The sequence below is a fragment of the Biomphalaria glabrata genome, chromosome 6 (assembly GCF_947242115.1).
Source record: "Biomphalaria glabrata chromosome 6, xgBioGlab47.1, whole genome shotgun sequence".
In the NCBI taxonomy this organism is placed as follows: Eukaryota; Metazoa; Mollusca; class Gastropoda; family Planorbidae; genus Biomphalaria; species Biomphalaria glabrata.
This window is the reverse complement of record NC_074716.1, coordinates 30,909,358-30,931,985: the sequence shown is the minus strand read 5'-3', so window position 1 is coordinate 30,931,985 and position 22,628 is coordinate 30,909,358. Positions and strand designations below refer to the sequence as shown.

At 38.6% G+C, this 22,628-nt stretch overlaps 1 long non-coding RNA gene across 1 annotated transcript; it reads right to left on the bottom strand.

The window, feature by feature from the left end:
• Positions 1–9,245: 9,245 nt before the first annotated feature.
• Positions 9,246–20,471, bottom strand: LOC106059503 (uncharacterized). The gene is made up of 3 exons (XR_001216252.2): positions 20,131–20,471; positions 9,525–9,741; positions 9,246–9,371 (listed from the first exon to the last, which is right to left on the bottom strand). It is a non-coding gene; the product is annotated as an uncharacterized LOC106059503 (long non-coding RNA).
• Positions 20,472–22,628: the final 2,157 nt, after the last annotated feature.

Below are 22,628 nucleotides of genomic sequence, written 5' to 3'. Positions count from 1 at the left end.
ATCCGCTGTTCCACTGTCTTCGATGTCATTGCTGTACTCTTTAGGACGACTGGAACATTCATAAAAGAAAGCTAAAAGATGTAAGATGGTCTTTGTGTGTGTGTGTGTGTGCTGTACCTTGGTGACACTATAATACCACCTCTCTCCTACCTCCAGGTCACGGTGTGGGGAACCAGTTCAGGAATCACATGCATCATTGACTTCTGTCACACGCTTTTCATCTTTCGTCGTCTGTCCACAATTGATTCATTCTTTCACTCCTAACGTCTGCTCAGTGCCGCTCTCCTGCTAGTCCCTTCAGATTACTTCAGATATAACCTTGACTAAAAATACTCTTTACAAAATAGGCTTTAACTCATTATATGAGTTCTTATATGTGTCTGGTTTACCCTTCTATATGTATGTATGTGTGTGTGTGTGTGTGTGTGTCTGACTGTCATTTGTCTAGACGTCTTTTTTTCCTTGTTCTGCTTCTTATTCAAGTGTGTGTGTGTGTCTTGTCTGAATGTGTGTATTGTCTTTCTTTTCCTTGTATGAATAAATTGAACTTAAATTTGTTCGAATTGTTTGGTGATTATAATAACGGGCTTTAAGCTAAAGGGACAATAGTCACACTATACAGAATACACCAGGTTTGTGCTTGACAAGAAAGACCGTCTGCGTCCTCAGATTTTGTGTGTGTGTGTTTTTCTTTGTGCTCGTTACAGTTTGTTGCAAATGTGCGTGCGGGCGTGTGTGGGGGTAGAGGTTTGAATACATAAAGAGTTACGCCCTTTTACGGGTGCCTGCGTGTTTCACAGCTGTAACGGCATCTGCGATTCGAGGACATTCCCTCACGAGGACACAAAAGACCCTAAAGAAAGAAGAGTACAGCTATGTTATAAGATAAAATGTGTGTGTGTGCGAGTGTGTGTGTGTGTCGGAATGAGCGACTGAAAGGAGAACGTCACACAAAGAGGCGACAATGAGAAAGATGTGTGTGTGTGTGTGGGGGGTATTGAGCAGAGAAAAGATGTCCCCATTTGCGTGAGCTAAGGCTTTCGAGTTCAAACCCCAGGTGTATAACAGATAGGGTCTGAGTCGTTCGTTATGGTTAACTATTATATATATCTATTTGTATTTAACCTGGGTTTCTCTCTGGGGTATGATAATGTAAGAATATCATATCCTTTTAGCGATTATTTTTCTTATAGATCTTTAAATTGTTCTTCATATGTTAAATTTCTGATAGGTCACATAAATAAATATGGGTTTTATTAATTTTTAATGGTCAATATAATATGTAATAATAATTGTAACAAAATTAATTTAAAAAAAAACAACAACAGAAAACACGCAAAATGAAAAGGCTTATATAAAGGAAAGAACTGCAGATTTACAGACATATATCTTAATACTGTAATGTTTATTCCCCTTTTCCCACATCAAAATAAATTAATTGATTACTGCTAATTAATTTATAAATTGTTCTTTTTTTTTTTAAATTTCTTAGGGATAATAAGTAATAGTGCAAAGTTTCAACTCTATCCGAGAATGGTAAGTTGGAGAAATAATGTGTACACAATTTGTACCCAGACAGACAGACAGAGTGAGTTTATCTAAGTATTGGACAAAATGTAGAAAAGAGCAAAAGTAAATGAAACCAAGAAGCGGGAGATATTGATTGCATTATGTCAGACCACATGGCGGAAAGACTATAAATAGCAATATTTAAGGTGTGTCCGGTGTAGAAAATAAAGGCAGTGTTGAACAAAAAAACTTTTTTAAAAGGTATATACTTTTTGACACATCAGAATGCAGTGTTCATAAGCAATGTTTTTGTTTCTAAATAAAGTTTCTTTGATTATTGTTCTGCACTTTTTAAGTGTAGAAGAGTTACATTTTTAAAGTTTTTGTTTAGTTGACAATATTGAAGTTCAATTTAGCTTGAAACAAAATACAAGCTAACACTAAAAGTCTATTCAAGATTTGGGTTAATGGCGGGAAAGCTTTTTCGGTGTATTCGGTTAACAGAAGAAAAGAAATGTCGATATGTTTTTTTTTTAATCTATACAATATTTTTTTTTCACTTACAAACTCCGCAGAATGCATTTTTTAAAGCGCTTTCTTTCGAAGCGCAAAATAATTTTATTCCAGAAGAAATACTAGACCACAGACCTATATATATTATATCTAGACTGGACATGGAGATCTTTTAACACCACACACAAAAAAAAAATGTAAAAAATTTCAAAAAGCCTGAGACAAGGCTTTTGTTTTGTCAAGTAGTTATAAGGAGTTTACAGAGTTTTTTTTAACCCTAACCTATGTAACATATAATTTAATTTTTAGATCTAGTAAATGAACATTGAAAATAAGAGTACTCTCGTTTCATAATTATTATATCGCAATTTTTAGATACATAATCTAGAAAGATCTAGGTTCTCAATCTATTTAAATGTACATTAGATGATTAAATTCAACAGACGTAAATTAGTTCGATCTAGAATTTTCGAAACATTATCTCAATGGATACTAACAGAAAATGGCTAATTTTATGTATTTGCGTGACTTTATAGTTCTTTGATCAAAATTTAAAAATCCGCAAAATGGTATTGCATTATTTCTAAACTTTGAAAACTAAAGATCATTACTTTTCTAAGACAGAAAAGATCAATTTTTCTAGATTAGGGGCGACTATCCTTACAGCTTGAAAAAGTTATGTACATAACAATGTATCTATATATATATATATAAATAATATAGGTCTGTGATCTGATCATAATATAATAACAATTAGTTTCCGTTTTCCAGTCTAGGTCTAATCTCTCTCTCTATGTCTATGTACTAGACCTCCACTTTATTATTCATTTCAAAACAAATGGGCAACTAACTAGCGTTAATAAAACAGAGCTAATGTCAACATCAAATGCTACGCATTGCGATAATTCGGAATTCGAGCTAAATACGTATTAGTTGGCAACCGTGATGTTCAATTCAGTGCCCTTGACATTGGTTAGTTTATCGCAGAACATTTTCCAATGATAGAAATAGAAATTCATTGGATACACAATTATTAAATTTCTTTTTGTCTACATTCATGCTATAGCCTATAAGACAGTGAGGTCTGTGAGAATAATGGACCTCACCCCCCCCCCCCGAACCCATGAACTACAAGTATGAATATATGTTTCTTTTTCTTTCGGCCCTTTCTGTCATTCTGTTTTTTTTTTTCTTGGTCATTTTCTCTCGCTCTGTTGATTTCTTTTTTGTTTTGATCTCATTCGTTCTCTCCTTTCTCTCTCTCACCTGAACATTTCTCTCTTCATCTTTCTCTCTCTCTCACCTGAACATTTCTCTCTTCATCTTTCTCTCTCTCTCACCTGAACATTTCTCTCTTCATCTTTCTCTCTCTCTCACCTGAACATTTCTCTCTTCATCTTTCTCTCTCTCTCACCAGAACATTTCTCTCATCTTTCTCTCTCTCTCTCCAGAACATTTCTCTCTTCATCTTTCTCTCTCTCTCATCAGAACATTTCTCTCTTCATCTTTCTCTCTCTCTCTCACCAGAACATTTCTCTCTCTCATCTTTCTCTCTCTCTCACCAGAACATTGCTCTCTTCATCTTTCTCTCTCTCTCACCAGAACATTTCTCTCTTCATCTTTCTCTCTCTCTCACCAAAACATTGCTCTCTTCATCTTTCTCTCTCTCTCTCATCAGAACATTTCTCTCTTCATCTTTCTCTCTCTCTCACCAGAACATTGCTCTCTTCATCTTTCTCTTTCTCTCACCAGAACATTTCTCTCTTCATCTTTCTCTCTCTCTCACCAAAACATTGCTCTCTTCATCTTTCTCTCTCTCTCACCAGAACATTTCTCTCTTCATCTTTCTCTCTCTCTCACCAGAACATTTCTCTCTTCATCTTTCTCTCTCTCCCACCAAAACATTGCTCTCTTCATCTTTCTCTCTCTCTCACCAGAACATTTCTCTCTTCATCTTTCTCTCTCTCTCTCCAGAACATTTCTCTCTTCATCTTTCTCTCTCTCTCATCAGAACATTTCTCTCTTCATCTTTCTCTCTCTCTCACCAGAACATTTCTCTCTCTCATCTTTCTCTCTCTCTCACCAGAACATTGCTCTCTTCATCTTTCTCTCTCTCTCACCAGAACATTTCTCTCTTCATCTTTCTCTCTCTCTCACCAAAACATTTCTCTCTTCATCTTTCTCTCTCTCTCACCAAAACATTGCTCTCTTCATCTTTCTCTCTCTCTCACCAGAACATTTCTCTCTTCATCTTTCTCTCTCTCTCACCAGAACATTTCTCTCTTCATCTTTCTCTCTCTCCCACCAAAACATTGCTCTCTTCATCTTTCTCTCTCTCTCACCAGAACATTTCTCTCTTCATCTTTCTCTCTCTCCCACCAGAACATTTCTCTCTTCATCTTTCTCTCTCTCTCACCAAAACATTTCTCTCTTCATCTTTCTCTCACTTTTTTTTTCTTCCTTTTTATTGTTTCCCTCTTGTTGCTCGCTGATATTGAAAGTCATTCACTTTTATTTCAGGACTTGTGTAAAGAAAAAATAGTACTGCAGATGAATATGTCAAATAAAGGTATTAAAAATATTGGAGAATAGTAACAGGGAGCAAACGGCATGAGTGATTGGGTGGGAGGGGAGAAGAAGTAGACTAACTGTCCTACTAACAGAATGTCTCTGAACGCTAGTATGTGAGCATGTATGCCTGCAGGTGCTCACGGCAAAACTAAAAGAATGAGCAGGCAAACAATTATTATTTTTTTCTTTCTTTCTATTGTCAAGAGCAGTGCCCCGCTCTGGTTACTCACCGCACGCGACAGATCGGTCTAGTGTTAGCCCCCCCCCCCCCACGCCCCCATGGCCAAACCATACACCATCGGCACTCATTTGAATACAGGTGGTGAGTCCCAAAATTAGGCACCGCACGTGCGTCGGTATCGTGTGTGTGTGTAACAGAGAGAAAGAGAAGGGAAGGGAAGAGGAACGCCTTTAAAGGAGTCAAGGAATCTAAAGAGAATAACGGCACAGAGCGCCCACCCGCTCCCACCACACACGTTCAAACCTTTCAATTCGTTTCTAATGTTCAAGGCGACAATACCGCCACACCGTTTCCGCCCCAACTTCCCACCACGTACATTTTGGGACCCTGCGATATAAAACAAAGGCAGTAAAAGAAAAAAAAGGGGGGGGGGGGGAAACCTTTGGGGTAGTCGTCCCATCTGGAGAATTTAACAGATTTGAATAATATTTGACCTTAAAATTAAGAAGAGTTCATTTTCAATAGCTAAGTTTCTATCTATCTACCTATCTATCTATCTATCTATCTATCTATCTATCTATCTATCTATCTATCTATCTATCTATCTATCTATCTATATAATCTGGAGAGTTTGATGTGGTGTTTGCAGAGTTGATAAGTGAGTAAATGGGTACATTGGTGAGTGAATTTATTTCAACCTTAATTACATATCGGCTAAGTTCACTTGATAAATAAAGAACCTTCTTTTTTTTTTTTTTTTTTTTTTTTTGGAAACAGAGGGGAGGGGGGGGGGGGATTTTCTATACTTGGTGCCCAAGTTTTGGGCATCCACTGATCTAGACTAACAATATAATAAATTTATACCATTGGAAATATTTTAGCCATTTTTTTTTAAATCGCAATTTCATGCAATTAGCCTGCTCAATGCACTATGGTCCAATCATTTGTATGGACAGTGGGGGGGGGGGGCAGTCTATGGGGGCTTCCGTGCTAGCTTTTCACAAGCAATTCAAATAGAACAAGTGTCTTGAATTTAAACTCGAAGTCTCCAGCCTCCTTATTGGAAGACCAACACGTTTGCTACTGAGCTAGACAAGTGCTTATGAAAATGAAATATTTTAGAGCTATCTATTGTTAGTTTTATATTTTCAGGGGACAACCTCATTTACTACCCATAGATTATCTCCCCTAAGCTAGTTCTGTCTCTACATACAACAATACTAATTGATTACGACTAATCGATAAAATAATTGGACATTTTTAAAAATTGATTCATGTTTTGTAAAGAACAATAAATAATTGTGTGGAGTGAAATAACATGTACAAAATTTGTACCAGTCAGACAGACAGACAGACAGTGAGCAGATGAAAAAAGGTGGCATGGAACTGTGAGAACTGAAGATTTGAAAAAAAAAAAAAACAGAAAAAGGAGCTCTAGTTTACACCCCAAGACATGAAATAGTTTAACTGATATTATTTATAGTAGTCTAGTTTGTTTAGCTTCTTAAGATTGTTGTAGCATTTGTTTTAAAATTGTTTGTTTTAGAATAGCTTTAAATAAGGAATTAATAATGAGATAAGGTACATTTTTTTTTTATATTTTTAGGGCGCTTTGGTTGTGGGAGGGACATTAAAGGAATATTTAAGGAATATATTTATGTGAAGTTTTATCATGATTGTTATTAAATATTGATCATATCAATTAAATTATAATTATAATAACAATAACATATTGATGCAACAAATGAACATGTTACGTTTAGTATTCATATATCTGCTTCGTGAGTTCTGGTACTCGCCCTCCTCCTAGTCCCATCCTTGCAGACTTGTAGAAAGGAAGATATGCCAGTTCTAAGCCGGCCGACATTCAGATCTCGAGAGTCTCAGGTTATCGCTTTGTTGATTTACACATTTTTTATTTTCATTTCCACGCAGGGCTAAATATAGTAACAGTTTCTAGAGCGAGGGAAGAAACGTTTTGGACAACTCTGCAACACTCAAAATGTTCTGGATACAAAAATATACAACTATAAATACAAGCACAAACGAAGTCTTTCTGTTGTCCACTAAACTCCCAGAGATAGGCTCGGAGACAGAAATACATGGCAACTGCCAAGATACTTGGAGGGTTGGGAGGGGACGGCTGAAGGGGGAACGGGGTGCAGAGATTTTCACGTGAGAAATTCGAGGTTTTGCTGAGAGGTTGTGTTGATGGAATCGCCGTTGGGGGAGCGAGAGGACCTTTCACTACCTGAGTCTAAGCTTTCAACTCTCTAGCATGCCGGATACACTGAGCTCTCGCCGCCTTTATTTGTGTCGCCTTTTTTACCGTAAATCCGGGAATTGAACCCGGGATTCTCGTCTTCTTAAAGTTGTAGCTACATGTTAATAATACAGTGGTGCGAACAGGCCCACTTCCAGGGGGAAAGGGATACAAACTCTAGTCCGGGGATCCGACAGAAGAGAAGCTACAACAGAATGGGGAGGGGCCTCACCCCTTTTGTTATGCTTAATGTGTACGTTTTGGAAGATTTTGTTCATTTATGTGGAAGGCAGATCCACTGATCTAGTTGTCTGGGGCACACATTGCACAATAGGTAGCGGCGGCCCTTTGTGGAAGGCAGATCCACGGATCTAGTTGTCTGGGGCACAAATATTTTAGGCGGAAGAATGGTGCAAAGTTATGACTGAAGTTAACTATGCTTCTGCAAACGAAAGTTAACCTTTTTAGTTTTAACAATACAAATACAACAAATACAACAAATACAACAACAAGGTACATTGAAGGCTTGGCCTTACGAAGTGCTACTAAAAAAGTTTTATAACAGCCCAAGGATCCCTCGAGGCTAAAGTTCCGGTTACCGATAAAACAATTTTCATAGAAATCTTTCAGGTAGACTACTTTTTCTTACTTTTTCTAAACCACACAATATTTTTCTGTGCAGTGGTTCTGGAATACTGTAGTGGTTCTTGAAGGTTTAGTAGTTATTTTGAAGCTGCAGTGGTTCTTCAATTTTGCAGTGGTTCCGTTTGATTGTCAAAATTGCTGAGCAGAGGCTCTTCGAGCTCTAGGCTTGTAAGCCTGATTGAACAACCATTCTGTCTGGAAGAGATCCAAGTCAATGCCTATGTAAAGCATTGCTATTTCCGATATATCTGACACTCCGGGCGCATCGACTAGAATGCATGGCCGAAGGCCGAGTACTATGTTGTACCAAGCCAATCGTGCAGGACTCGCCATTAGTGTAACGGTCCCTTGAGGAACGGCGCATGGATTGTCGACAGGGACGTGGAAGCTCTCTTTCAACTCCGCACCGTGCAATGGGAAAGCTCTCGCATTCCCTCGACACTCCCACAGGAGTTTTGTTTTGCTATTAATTAGCCTAATCACTTCCTCAAATGATCGTTTCCACCCGAGTGCCACGTTGAGGCAGAATAGCGAACCCGGGTGCAGTGATTCCTAAAGGTTCAGTGGTTCTCTTGGAGTTGCACAGGTTCTCCAGGGTTGCACTGATTGTTAGGGTCGCCATGAGAGCTATGGTGGGTACCAGTGTAAGCAATGATAATGATTAAAGTTCTTAAGTGTTGTATTGATTTGTTAGGGTTGCACTGGTTCTAGATTGCAGCGGAACAAGAATTCTGTAGTTAGAAGTACAGCGAACGTCCTATTTATAGTGACTCTTGGAATCTGCTGTGGTTATCAAGAACTACAGTGAAAGCGTATTGCAGTGGTTCTCGTATACAGAAGTTGTCATTGAATTAAAAATGTAACAATTTAATAATGGTTTCAAATGTATGGCTATAGGTGGAAAAAGGCAAAAAGATTCACTTCGAATTTAATAAGTGGCTACCAGATTAACTTCAGAAGATTTGGTGATTTGCCTAGTACAGTGTAATGACGTATATAAACAAAAGTCTGAATGACAAATAATTGAATCTTCTTGTAATTGACGAACTTTTTGTTTCAAGAAAAGAATCAAATAAACGAACGTGTTCTTTATCCGTGACACATTGATTATAATAGTTCGTCTTTTTATCAAGAGCATGAATGAACATTGCTACCAATCATTCTACTCGTAGTCTTCAATGTTCAATTTAAGACATTTATAGATTTGTTTAAGCTTCAGACATAGGGACAAGGCACTTTGACTTTGTGCTGTTTGCTCGGGTTTCCATTGCTATGTCAGGTAGATCTCAAAAATGAAAAGTGTTTTTCAAAAGTCTATTAACTATCATCTGTATTTAGCTCTAAAGAAGTGCACATCTAATTTTAGACAAATGAAAAAATTAAGTCTTATAAAGTTCTACTGTCCTTTGAATAGTTTTATTCTTTATAACATATTTTAAAAAGTTTATAAGCACTATACGATGTGCTAACACAATTTTTCTAACAATTTTTTTTTAAATAAATGTAAAAACAAAAATTAGTTAAGGAATTCATATTATTAGCACAAGATCTTTTTACCACTGAAAGAACAAAAACGTGGACACTGTCCATTCTGCCAGCATCTCTTGTCGCTGCTCGTAACTAGACTCACTTCGTCACCTCTGTAAGTTGTGCCCCTTTTTGTGGCTAGTTCAATGTGTTCTTGTAGGCCTGCAAGTAAGTACTTTTTACTGTTTCTTATATTGGATTATTTAAAAGCAGTTTTAATAGAAGATTGTTACCCTGTTTTTCATCCACATTTTTGGACTATCTTTATTTTTAGAAAACCAGCATGTAAATTAATTCAGTTATTGGATTCCATACCTGTAATATAGACCCCTATAGACTAGATCTAGATCTATCAACTGCACATGATAGGTCTCAGTTACTATGAGAAAGCAAGACTTTGATTGAGTAAACTAGGAAAGATATATGAAGCTTATTGTCCATCTTGTGAATGTATTGTTGCAACCAGAGTGTAACAGAGACTTTAAAGAACCAGCGTGTAGATTTCTTCTGTTTAATGATTATGATTCTTGATCTGGAAAAGGAATGAGAGAAACTCTGAAAACCATTTCTGTTCGATTGATCTAGAATAACAAATGTTTTTTTTTTAGAGAATCATTTCTTAGTAGTAGTATGTTTGAAATATTTCCCTTACATAAGATCTAGGTTAACATTTTGTAAACCTGAGTTACTCTGTATTTAGACAATATGTTGTGTTTACACCTAGATCTCATGAGTTATTATGTTAGTCTTATGCTTCATATGTAAGTTGAGACTGTATCTCAAGCTACGTCCTTTTATTTGCCACCTGCAGCTCTTTAGTCCTAATTAAAATAAAATGGGAAAGTTTGAAATCGGCCTTGGCGTCTCTTTAATTTACTCTTCTGGGTCAAACCCACCACAAAAAAATAAATAATTTTAAGACCATTTCCCTTTAGAAAGGGTGATTACTCTGCATTTAGTAACTAATGAATGATAGATAAATATCAACATGTATTATCCAGTCTTATCCCCCGAAAAAAACAATCCTGATTACGCCCTTTGTATAATTCTACTCAGAGTATATGAAATTTTAGTTTGGTGATATTGATCAAGACTTACAAACAAAATAAGAAGTTTAGACTGAATTCTACAAAAGTATGTGCCAAAATGTTCCTGAACACCTGTTTGTATACTGCAGTGTTTATACGCGGGAATTTCCAATGACGTGTTGAAGATAAACATCTCCATACACAATTTAAATCTAAAATTATTATATTCTGAAATATTATAACTGTTAAACTAGAGTTTTCCTTTTGTGGCTAATTAGCTTGTAATTCCCCACCCCCAAATATATATGAACTGTTAAATTTCTAGGAAAAGCGTTAGAGCCGTTTTAGATCAGTGTCCAGGTTTCAGATTTAGCCCGTGAGGAATTTGCAAACTGTTAAGAAGAATAGTAATGTCACAGATTACATTATAGAATTGTGTGTACATTTCACATTTGAAAGAAATATAAGCCCTCGACATGAGCCTCGGGATTTACCCCTAAAATTTAGACACTTGACAGCACGTCAGGATTTACCCAAGGGACGTGATTATGAAGTTTGAAATCTATTGGTTAATTTGAAATTAAACAAAGACTTTTTTTAAAAAGAGTTAGCGCCAGAGAATTGGCGAGAGTAAGAAAGCAACGCCAGTCGATAAAATAATTGGTTAGTAGACAGTCACGTTTCTAAGAGCTCTGTTTGAAAAGCCTTTGTAATATGTTTCATGCTCATTGATTTGTAATTTGTACATAAACTGTACTTACGTTGTATTTAAATAAAGTTCTAGAGTTTTGTTTTATCAAAGAATCGTTAATTGTGATTCTAGATCGTCATTTTTTGTTAACTATTGAATTCAAGTAAAATCCCCGGCATAACAACACATCGTACCATCTGCATGTTGTTACAAGTAAAAACAAAAAAACAAAAAAAACAAAAAACACTTCCGTACATAAATTTTTATCTACCAACTTTGTGCGGGGCTAGTCTAATATTTCTCGGCCACAAAGGCAACATTTGAGAACGTGTTTATTTCCCCCAAGGTTTGGGTTTGTTTATTCACTACATGTCAGATCAACATCTCGCCAGGGAATGAAGGGATGATTACATGTGTTCTATCACTGCACGGCTTTATGTTAGACTCTTATTCTTGCTGAGAAATGAGACTTTGTTTTGGACAACGCACACAATCGAAGCAAGTCAAGAAACAAGAAGTCCACTTTAAGGCATAGCGATCCAAAGGGGAGCATGAGGCGAATTTGTATTAAAAATCACAGTTAATATCTGTGTTAGGTGGTGACAGATTTCAATCCAAATAATTATAATTCCCCAATCGATTAATGTGACCAGATACTTTAGTTGTGACTGTGACCAGATACTTTAGTTGTGACTGTGACCAGATACTTTAGTTGTGACTGTGACCAGGTACTTTAAGTGTAACTGTGACCAGATACTTTTGTTGTAACTATGACCAGATACCTTAGTTGTGACTATGGCCAGGTACTTTAGTTGTAACTGTGACCAAGTACTTTAGTTGTAACTGTGACCAAGTACTTTAGTTGTAACTGTGACCAAGTACTTTAGTTTTGACTGTGACCAAGTACTTTAGTTTTTTAGACTGAGACCAGGTACTTTAGTTGTAACTGTGACCAAGTACTTTAGTTGTAACTGTGACTAAGTACTTAAGTTTTGACTGTGACCAAGTACTTTAGCTGTAACTGTGACCAAGTACTTTAGTTGTAACTGTGACCAAGTACTTTAGTTTTGACTGTGACCAAGTACTTTAGTTTTGACTGACACCAGGTACTTTAGTTGTAACTGTGATTAAATACTTTAGTTTTGACTGTGACCAAGTACTTTAGTTTTGACTGAGACCAGGTACTTTAGTTGTAACTGTGACCAAGTACTTTAGTTGTAACTGTGACCAAGTACTTTAGTTGTAACTGAGACCAGGTATTTTAGTTTTGACCATGAAGAAGAAAGAAAGAACTAAGAAAGAAAAAGAAAGAAAGAAAAGAAAAGTGTTTTCTCATTAGCGATGATACACCTCCTTACAGAGACCTAAACAGAAAACAATAAACTTACTCTTCGACGACATAGCATTGTTGAGTTGAATTTTCAATCTTTGCTTTTGACAGTGACAGTAAAACATACCCCCCCCCCCCCCAAAAAAAAAAAGACAATAAATTTAAAGGTTATATTTAAACTATATAGTTCTACCTGTTTTAAAAGTAGATCTTGAATTTTAAAAAGCTCATGCAATTCATCATATTATATTACTAGATACAATATAAAAAATTAGTACGGCACAGGAGATACTGTGATCAATAAGGTCATGGTCTCCTTAGCCAAGGTGTAAAGCAAAACTAAAAACTAATAAGATACATTTGCCACCTTTACCACCAATTGCATAAAAAAAAGATACAGACTAAATATCTTCCAAGTTTAGCCTCGCTAATGTCAGATTGGTGAAAAGAATATCAGCGCTAGATGTCCACAAAACAACAACAACGACACGTCATAATAGTCGTATTATAAAAGAAGTACATGACCAATTAATTCTTTGGACGACTTTACATTCAAAAGCATGTAAAAAATAAAGAGGGGGACGGGATGCTAAGAACCCTTATAGAATTGATAAACCATCCAGCCTGATCCAAGGTATTTACCTTTTCTAATGATATCAGTTTGGGTCTGCTAGCTTGCACAAGATGACAATCGTTGTACGACAGCCCCGACCCAATACCCAGACAATCGTCTGCTTGCACTCTGATGCTGGGATTGATTTGAACGAAGTAAAACATCAACGAGAAGGTAGCAGATGGGAAAGTTTTGTCTCGCAAACATTTGTCTAGGAAACATTTGTCTAGGCAACAGAATGAGGAGGCTGGTGAGAAAGAGCTGATAGACTCAGGACGTTATTTTAGGTAGGAATAGTGACGTATACAGACTGTCAATGCCGGGTGTGAAGGTGGGGATAGGCACCCACTTTCCGAGAAATGCTCCCAAGGCTTGCGTCTCTAAATGCCTCTGACAGTCAAATCCAGTTCCTGGCCTTCATGTGTGATTTTCTCCCAAAAATCCTGCGGAACCTGTTCTTTCAAACTGACAGGAGAAGGGATGAAAGGCGAAACACTGGCGCATCAAAACCAGTTTAGCTTCGTGCTGATGGGACACGTCAGCCTGAATAATGCAACCCGTCTAGGAGAAGGAAACTCTGACTCCAAACCTCCACTTTGTGGCGATACTCCGCCGTGTGGGTATCGGGGCTTGAAAATGATCAAGAGTAATACTAACCCCACTGCCTTTCCACTTGCAATTCATTTCACTAGGGCGAATAATAGTGGAGCTTTCCCCCCCCCCTCCTCTCTTTTTTGACGGAGGTCTGGACTGCACTATTCCAGACAGAGGCCATTACACTCACCACTCTTCTGATTATACAGGACCATTACACTCACCACTCTTCTGATTATACAGGACCATTACACTCACCACTCTTCTGATTATACAGGGCCATTACACTCACCACTCTTCTGATTATACAGGGCCATTACACTCACCACTCTTCTGATTATACAGGGCCATTACACTCACCATTCTTCTGACATTACAGAGCCATTACACTCACCACTCTTCTGACATTACACTCACCACTCTTCTGACATTACAGAGCCATTACACTCACCACTCTTCTGATTATACAGGGCCATTACACTCACCACTCTTCTGATTATACAGGGCCATTACACTCACCACTCTTCTGATTATACAGGGCCATTACACTCACCACTCTTCTGATTATACAGGGCCATTACACTCACCACTCTTCTGATTATACAGGACCATTACACTCACCACTCTTCTGATTATACAGGACCATTACACTCACCACTCTTCTGATTATACAGGGCCATTACACTCACCACTCTTCTGATTATACAAGGCCATTACACTCACCACTCTTCTGATTATACAGGGCCATTACACTCACCACTCTTCTGACATTACAGAGCCATTACACTCACCACTATTCTGACATTACACTCACCACTCTTCTGACATTACAGAGCCATTACACTCACCACTCTTCTGATTATACAGGGCCATTACACTCACCACTCTTCTGATTATACAGGGCCATTACACTCACCACTCTTCTGATTATACAGGGCCATTACACTCACCACTCTTCTGATTATACAGGGCCATTACACTCACCACTCTTCTGATTATACAGGGCCATTACACTCACCACTCTTCTGATTATACAGGACCATTACACTCACCACTCTTCTGATTATACAGGACCATTACACTCACCACTCTTCTGATTATACAGGGCCATTACACTCACCACTCTTCTGATTATACAGGGCCATTACACTCACCACTCTTCTGATTATACAGGGCCATTACACTCACCACTCTTCTGACATTACAGAGCCATTACACTCACCACTATTCTGACATTACACTCACCACTCTTCTGACATTACAGAGCCATTACACTCACCACTCTTCTGATTATACAGGGCCATTACACTCACCACTCTTCTGACATTACACTCACCACTCTTCTGATATTACAGAGCCATTACACTCACCACTCTTCTGACATTACACTCACCTTTCTTCTGACATTACACTCACCACTCTTCTGACATTACAGAGCCATTACACTCACCACTCTTCTGACATTACAGAGCCATTACACTCACCACTCTTCTGACATTACACTCACCACTCTTCTGACATTACAGAGCCATTACACTCACCACTCTACTGACATTACAGAGCCATTACACTCACCACCCTTCTGACATTACAGAACCATTACACTCACCACTCTTCTGACATTACAGGACCATTACACTCACTACTCTTCTGACATTACACTCACCACTCTTCTGACATTACAGGACCATTACACTCACCACTCTTCTGACATTACAGGACCATTACACTCACCACTCTTCTGATTATACAGGGCCATTACACTCACCACTCTTCTGATTATACAGGGCCATTACACTCACCACTCTTCTGATTATACAGGACCATTACACTCACCACTCTTCTGATTATACAGGACCATTACACTCACCACCCTTCTGATTATACAGGGCCATTACACTCACCACTCTTCTGACATTACAGAGCCATTACACTCACCACTCTTCTGACATTACACTCACCACTCTTCTGACATTACAGAGCCATTACACTCACCACTCTTCTGACATTACACTCACCACTCTTCTGACATTACAGAGCCATTACACTCACCACTCTTCTGACATTACAGGACCATTACACTCACCACTCTTCTGACATTACAGAGCCATTACACTCACCACCCTTCTGACATTACAGGACCATTACACTAACCACTCTTCTGACATTACAGGACCATTACACTCACCACTCTTCTGACATTACACTTACCACTCTTCTGACATTACAGGACCATTACACTCACCACTCTTCTGACATTACAGGACCATTACACTCACCACTCTTCTGACATTACAGGACCATTACACTCACCACTCTTCTGACATTACAGGACCATTACACTCACCACTCTTCTGATTATACAGGACAATTACACTCACCACTCTTCTGACATTACAGGACCATTACACTCACCACTCTTCTGACATTACAGGATCATTAAACTCACAACTCTTCTGACATTACAGGACCATTACATTCACCACTCTTCTGATTATACAGGACCATTACACTCACCACTCTTCTGACATTACAGGACCATTACACTCACCACTCTTCTGATTATACAGGACCATTACACTCACCACTCTTCTGATTATACAGGACCATTACACTCACCACTCTTCTGACATTACAGGACCATTACACTCACCACTCTTCTGACATTACAGGACCATTACACTCACCACTCTTCTGATTATACAGGGCCATTACACTCACCACTCTTCTGATTATACAGGACCATTACACTTACCACTCTTCTGACATTACAGAGCCATTACACTCACCACACTTCTGACATTACAGGACCATTACACTCACCACTCTTCTGATTATTCAGGACCATTACACTTACCACTCTTCTGATTATACAGGGCCATTACACTCACCACTCTTCTGATTATACAGGACCATTACACTCACCACTCTTCTGACATTACAGGACCATTACACTCACCACTCTTCTGACATTACAGGACCATTACACTCACCACTCTTCTGATTATACAGGGCCATTACACTCACCACTCTTCTGATTATACAGGACCATTACACTTACCACTCTTCTGACATTACAGAGCCATTACACTCACCACACTTCTGACATTACAGGACCATTACACTCACCACTCTTCTGATTATTCAGGACCATTACACTTACCACTCTTCTGATTATACAGGGCCATTACACTCACCACTCTTCTGATTATACAGGACCATTACACTCACCACTCTTCTGACATTACAGAACCATTACACTCACCACTCTTCTGATTATACAGGGCCATTACACTCACCACTCTTCTGATTATACAGGACAATTACACTCACCACTCTTCTGACATTACAGGACCATTACACTCACCACTCTTCTGACATTACAGGACCATTAAACTCACAACTCTTCTGACATTACAGGACCATTACACTCACCACTCTACTGACATTACAGAGCCATTACACTCACTACTCTTCTGACATTACAGGACAATTACACTCACCACTCTTTTGACATTACAGGACCAATACACTCACCACTCTTCTGATTATACAGGACCATTACACTTACCACTCTTCTGACATTACAGAGCCATTACACTCACCACACTTCTGACATTACAGGACCATTACACTCACCACTCTTCTGATTATTCAGGACCATTACACTTACCACTCTTCTGATTATACAGGGCCATTACACTCACCACTCTTCTGATTATACAGGACCATTACTCTTACCACTCTTCTGACATTACAGAACCATTACACTCACCACTCTTCTGATTATACAGGACCATTACACTCACCACTCTTCTGACATTACAGGACCATTACACTCACCACTCTTCTGATTATACAGGGCCATTACACTCACCACTCTTCTGATTATACAGGGCCATTACACTCACCACTCTTCTGATTATACAGGACCATTACACTCACCACTCTTCTGATTATACAGGACCATTACACTCACCACTCTTCTGACATTACAGAGCCATTACACTCACCACTCTTCTGACATTACACTCACCACTCTTCTGACATTACAGAGCCATTACACTCACCACTCTTCTGACATTACAGGACCATTACACTCACCACTCTTCTGACATTACAGAGCCATTACACTCACCACCCTTCTGACATTACAAGACCATTACACTAACCACTCTTCTGACATTACAGGACCATTACACTCACCACTCTTCTGACATTACACTTACCACTCTTCTGACATTACAGGACCATTACACTCACCACTCTTCTGACATTACAGGACCATTACACTCACCACTCTTCTGACATTACAGGACCATTACACTCACCACTCTTCTGACATTACAGGACCATTACACTCACCACTCTTCTGATTATACAGGACAATTACACTCACCACTCTTCTGACATTACAGGACCATTACACTCACCACTCTTCTGACATTACAGGACCATTAAACTCACAACTCTTCTGACATTACAGGACCATTACACTCACCACTCTTCTGACATTACAGGACCATTACACTCACCACTCTTCTGATTATACAGGACCATTACACTCACCACTCTTCTGATTATACAGGACCATTACACTCACCACTCTTCTGACATTACAGGACCATTACACTCACCACTCTTCTGACATTACAGGACCATTACACTCACCACTCTTCTGATTATACAGGGCCATTACACTCACCACTCTTCTGATTATACAGGACCATTACACTTACCACTCTTCTGACATTACAGAGCCATTACACTCACCACACTTCTGACATTACAGGACCATTACACTCACCACTCTTCTGATTATTCAGGACCATTACACTTACCACTCTTCTGATTATACAGGGCCATTACACTCACCACTCTTCTGATTATACAGGACCATTACACTCACCACTCTTCTGACATTACAGAACCATTACACTCACCACTCTTCTGATTATACAGGGCCATTACACTCACCACTCTTCTGATTATACAGGACAATTACACTCACCACTCTTCTGACATTACAGGACCATTACACTCACCACTCTTCTGACATTACAGGACCATTAAACTCACAACTCTTCTGACATTACAGGACCATTACATTCACCACTCTTCTGATTATACAGGACCATTACACTCACCACTCTTCTGACATTACAGGACCATTACACTCACCACTCTTCTGATTATACAGGACCATTACACTCACCACTCTTCTGATTATACAGGACCATTACACTCACCACTCTTCTGACATTAGAGGACCATTACACTAACCACTCTTCTGACATTACAGGACCATTACACTCACCACTCTTCTGACATTACACTTACCACTCTTCTGACATTACAGGAGCATTACACTCACCACACTTCTGACATTACAGGACCATTACACTCACCACTCTTCTGACATTACAGAGCCATTAGACTCACTACTCTTCTGACATTACAGGGCCATTACACTCATCATCCTTCTGACATTACAGAGCCATTACACTCACTACTCTTCTGACATTACAGGACCATTACACTCACTACTCTTCTGACATTACAGTCATTACTCTTCTGACATTACAGGACAATTACACTCACTACTCTTCTGACATTACAGGACAATTACACTCACTACTCTTCTGACATTACAGGACCATTACACTCACCACTCTTTTGACATTACAGGACCATTACACTCACCACTCTACTGACATTACAGAGCCATTACACTCACTACTCTTCTGACATTACAGGACAATTACACTCACCACTCTTTTGACATTACAGGACCAATACACTCACCACTCTTCTGACATTACAGAGCCATTAGACTCACTACTCTTCTGACATTACAGGGCCATTACACTCATCACCCTTCTGACATTACAGAGCCATAACACTCACTACTCTTCTGACATTACAGGACCATTACACTCACCACCATTCTGACATTACACTCATTACTCTTCTGACATTACAGGGCCATTACACTCATCACCCTTCTGACATTACAGAGCCATTACACTCACTACTCTTCTGACATTACAGGACAATTACACTCACCACTCCTTTGACATTACAGGACCATTACACTCACCACTCTACTGACATTACAGAGCCATTAGACTCACTACTCTTCTAACATTACAGGGCCATTACACTCATCACCCTTCTGACATTACAGAGCCATTACACTCACTACTCTTCTGACATTACAGGACCATTACACTCACTACTCTTCTGACATTACAGAGCCATTACACTCACTACTCTTCTGACATTACAGAGCCATTACACTCACCACCCTTCTGACATTACAGGGCCATTACACTCACCACCCTTCTGACATTACAGTGCTATTATATTCACCGATTGAAAGGATATTTAAAGTAATAAACAAATACCAGGTGTATAATTATGCCATTTCTCATTATATTTAATTTAAAATTTAATTTCATTTGTTAACTATTGAACATTTTACAAAAATATTGAAATTATTATCAGCAAACATCAATTTTCGATTTTATCAATCGTATCGTTAAACGGTAAATAACATTTTTCTTGATCTATACCATTAGAAAACTGAAGAGCCCATGTTCGAGGGAATCACTGTATATCTACATCCGAAACTAAACATGACCTGTGTTGGTCCGTGCACCTACCTGCACGTCGTCTCCTCGTGCCTACGCCTACCTGTTGACGCCAATCTCACACTGAAGTAATCTCGCTTTTTTTTTTCTCCCTTTTTCGTCTCATTCTAAGAACCGAAACTGTCGACTAGAAACAAACAGAGAAAAGTGGAAATAAGATCTGCGGATCGAAACTTTGGTGTCAGCAGTGTAAGAAAAGCCCAACAAGGATGTGTTCGGTAGGTGTAAAGTAGTTCAAAGTAGTGGATGTGGGCGTTCTTCAAAGAAATAGTTTCTCGAGCTGTTGTCTTGAAGCATGTCAAATGAGGCGTTGCTTAGATAGCTGACATAGTTATCTTGACAGAACAATGCCAAGAAAAATAATAACAATGAAAGATATCATTTTAAAATACATTTTACATGACGTTAATTGTCTGGGGAACAAAAGTTTGAAACAGAAACATTGAACAGGGGAGGAAACTTTAGATGGAGAAAAAAAAATACGAACAAGTGGACAAGAGAAACGTGTGTCAGGTTTGGGTGTTAACAAACATACAAACAAAAAAATTTATCTTTATCTTTTCACAATTTCAGTTAAACCAAAACATCAAAGCTTTAGTTCAACCTCAGAATGGTTAGTTAATAAGCTTAGAATGGTTAGTTAAAAAGCTTAGAATAGTTAGTTAATTACCTCAGAATGGTTAGTTAATAAGCTTAGAATGGTCAGTCTTGACCTCAAAATGGTGATTAGTTTGAAGCAATGCTTTGGCTATTAGAACTGTCTGAAAGACTAAGACTGAGGCATCCATCCTTCCCAATGGCGCACAGCTCTGGTCTGCCTCAATAAATCTTTCCATTCAGATCTCTCCTTTTTCTCCTCCGTGTCCTGACTCAAGCAGTTGGGGATCCTCCTCTACATCGTGGTCTTTTTGCTTTCTGTTAATCTCTGACCGTTGGTCACCCCAGACTTCAAGCTCTCATCAAATCAGCACTAGACCCCTAATTAGAAACAATGGCAAGGCCGTCTCTGGGACTAATGCTAAATGAATAAAAAAGAAACACAGGGTATGCACTAAAGTGCTGTCATTTTGACAAGTCGCGTCAACTCTTTGTCCATAGCTTATCGGCACCCAATTAACGAAAACAACACACATCCTTTCCCTCCCTATCTCCTAATATAAAGTATAAAGCTGTAAAGTACTTTCAAACTGCCAGGCCTAGATAAAAGGAAAACCTATTTCTCAGAAGAACGATGCGAAGGTCATGTCGTGTTAACATAATTAATTCAACCCCAAGCCTTAGTAATGGCATCTGTCCACGACGTGTAAGGCATACAACGCGTGGGAACTGCACCATGTTCATTGCTCTCTGTGTGTGTGTGTGTGTGTGTGTGTTTTTAGGAAAGGTAAAATTGTGAAATATTATCCACACATTACTAGTTCACATTGACTTTTTATAACAACAAACGCACATAAACACGCTATGCTAGTAATCCACAAAAGGAAACAAAATGTTTTTTTTTTTGGTTGTGTTGTGTGACATTGCAGATTCTAATCTTTAAATCTTTAACACTATAGCCTGAACTTGGTCTCTTCTCGTGGTTATCATACATAATGCAAACTTGCTAGCGTCCTAGATTATGGAGTTTCATCTTTTTTATTGAAACGCACACACAGACAAGCAGACATAGAACACAAACACAAAAGATGAAGACACATATCCCTTCAAAGAAACGTACTTTTAAGTATGAATACGAAATGTTACTCTAAACTTGTAGGATTAGTTGCAGCCGAGAAGGATTTATTTATATAGAATCATTTATATTTCAATGTTTGAAAATAGACCCACAAGGGGAACAAGCGTAAAGGAAGCTTTCTGGACTGAAAATGGTGCACACAGCAGAAGTTGAAAAAAAAGGCTGACAAAGCTGCATCGTCTGGTGATTACAACTGCACAACCTGTAACAATAGATGTGCATCAAGGATTGATGTCTTTTGGTGAGAGCACAGGAAGAAGAGAGTGTATCGAGGAATGCCGCAGACAGATTTAACGTTTTGTGCTTAACACACTAAATATCTTAGAACATTTGCATGGGGCAACATCAAGACTCTGGCTAAATAGATGTTGAAAAATAAATATTTGTTTACAACTTTCATTTCGCTTGCCTATAAAATATTCTTCAATTATGTCATATCCTGTTCTGGAATTATTCGGTCTTGTCATCTCTTGGATACATGTCTTCAAACATCCCCAGTGTTTGTTTCATTGATGTGTTACCCACTTCAGTCGATTAGGTGAGACAGGGGACCAGCTGACCAGTGGGCCAGGGTGAGCAGATCCATTTAGGGACACATTAAAAAAAATAAAGAACCAAAAAATTCTTTGAATTGCGAAATAAAAATAGATTGTATTTCAGAAATTTCGAAATTCTCACATATACCACGGAGTCTGACACCAGTTATGTCTGCTAGCCTTTTGAAATCCTCTCGTTCGTGATGTCATCACTTTCAAGGACACAGCAGCATCGGTCT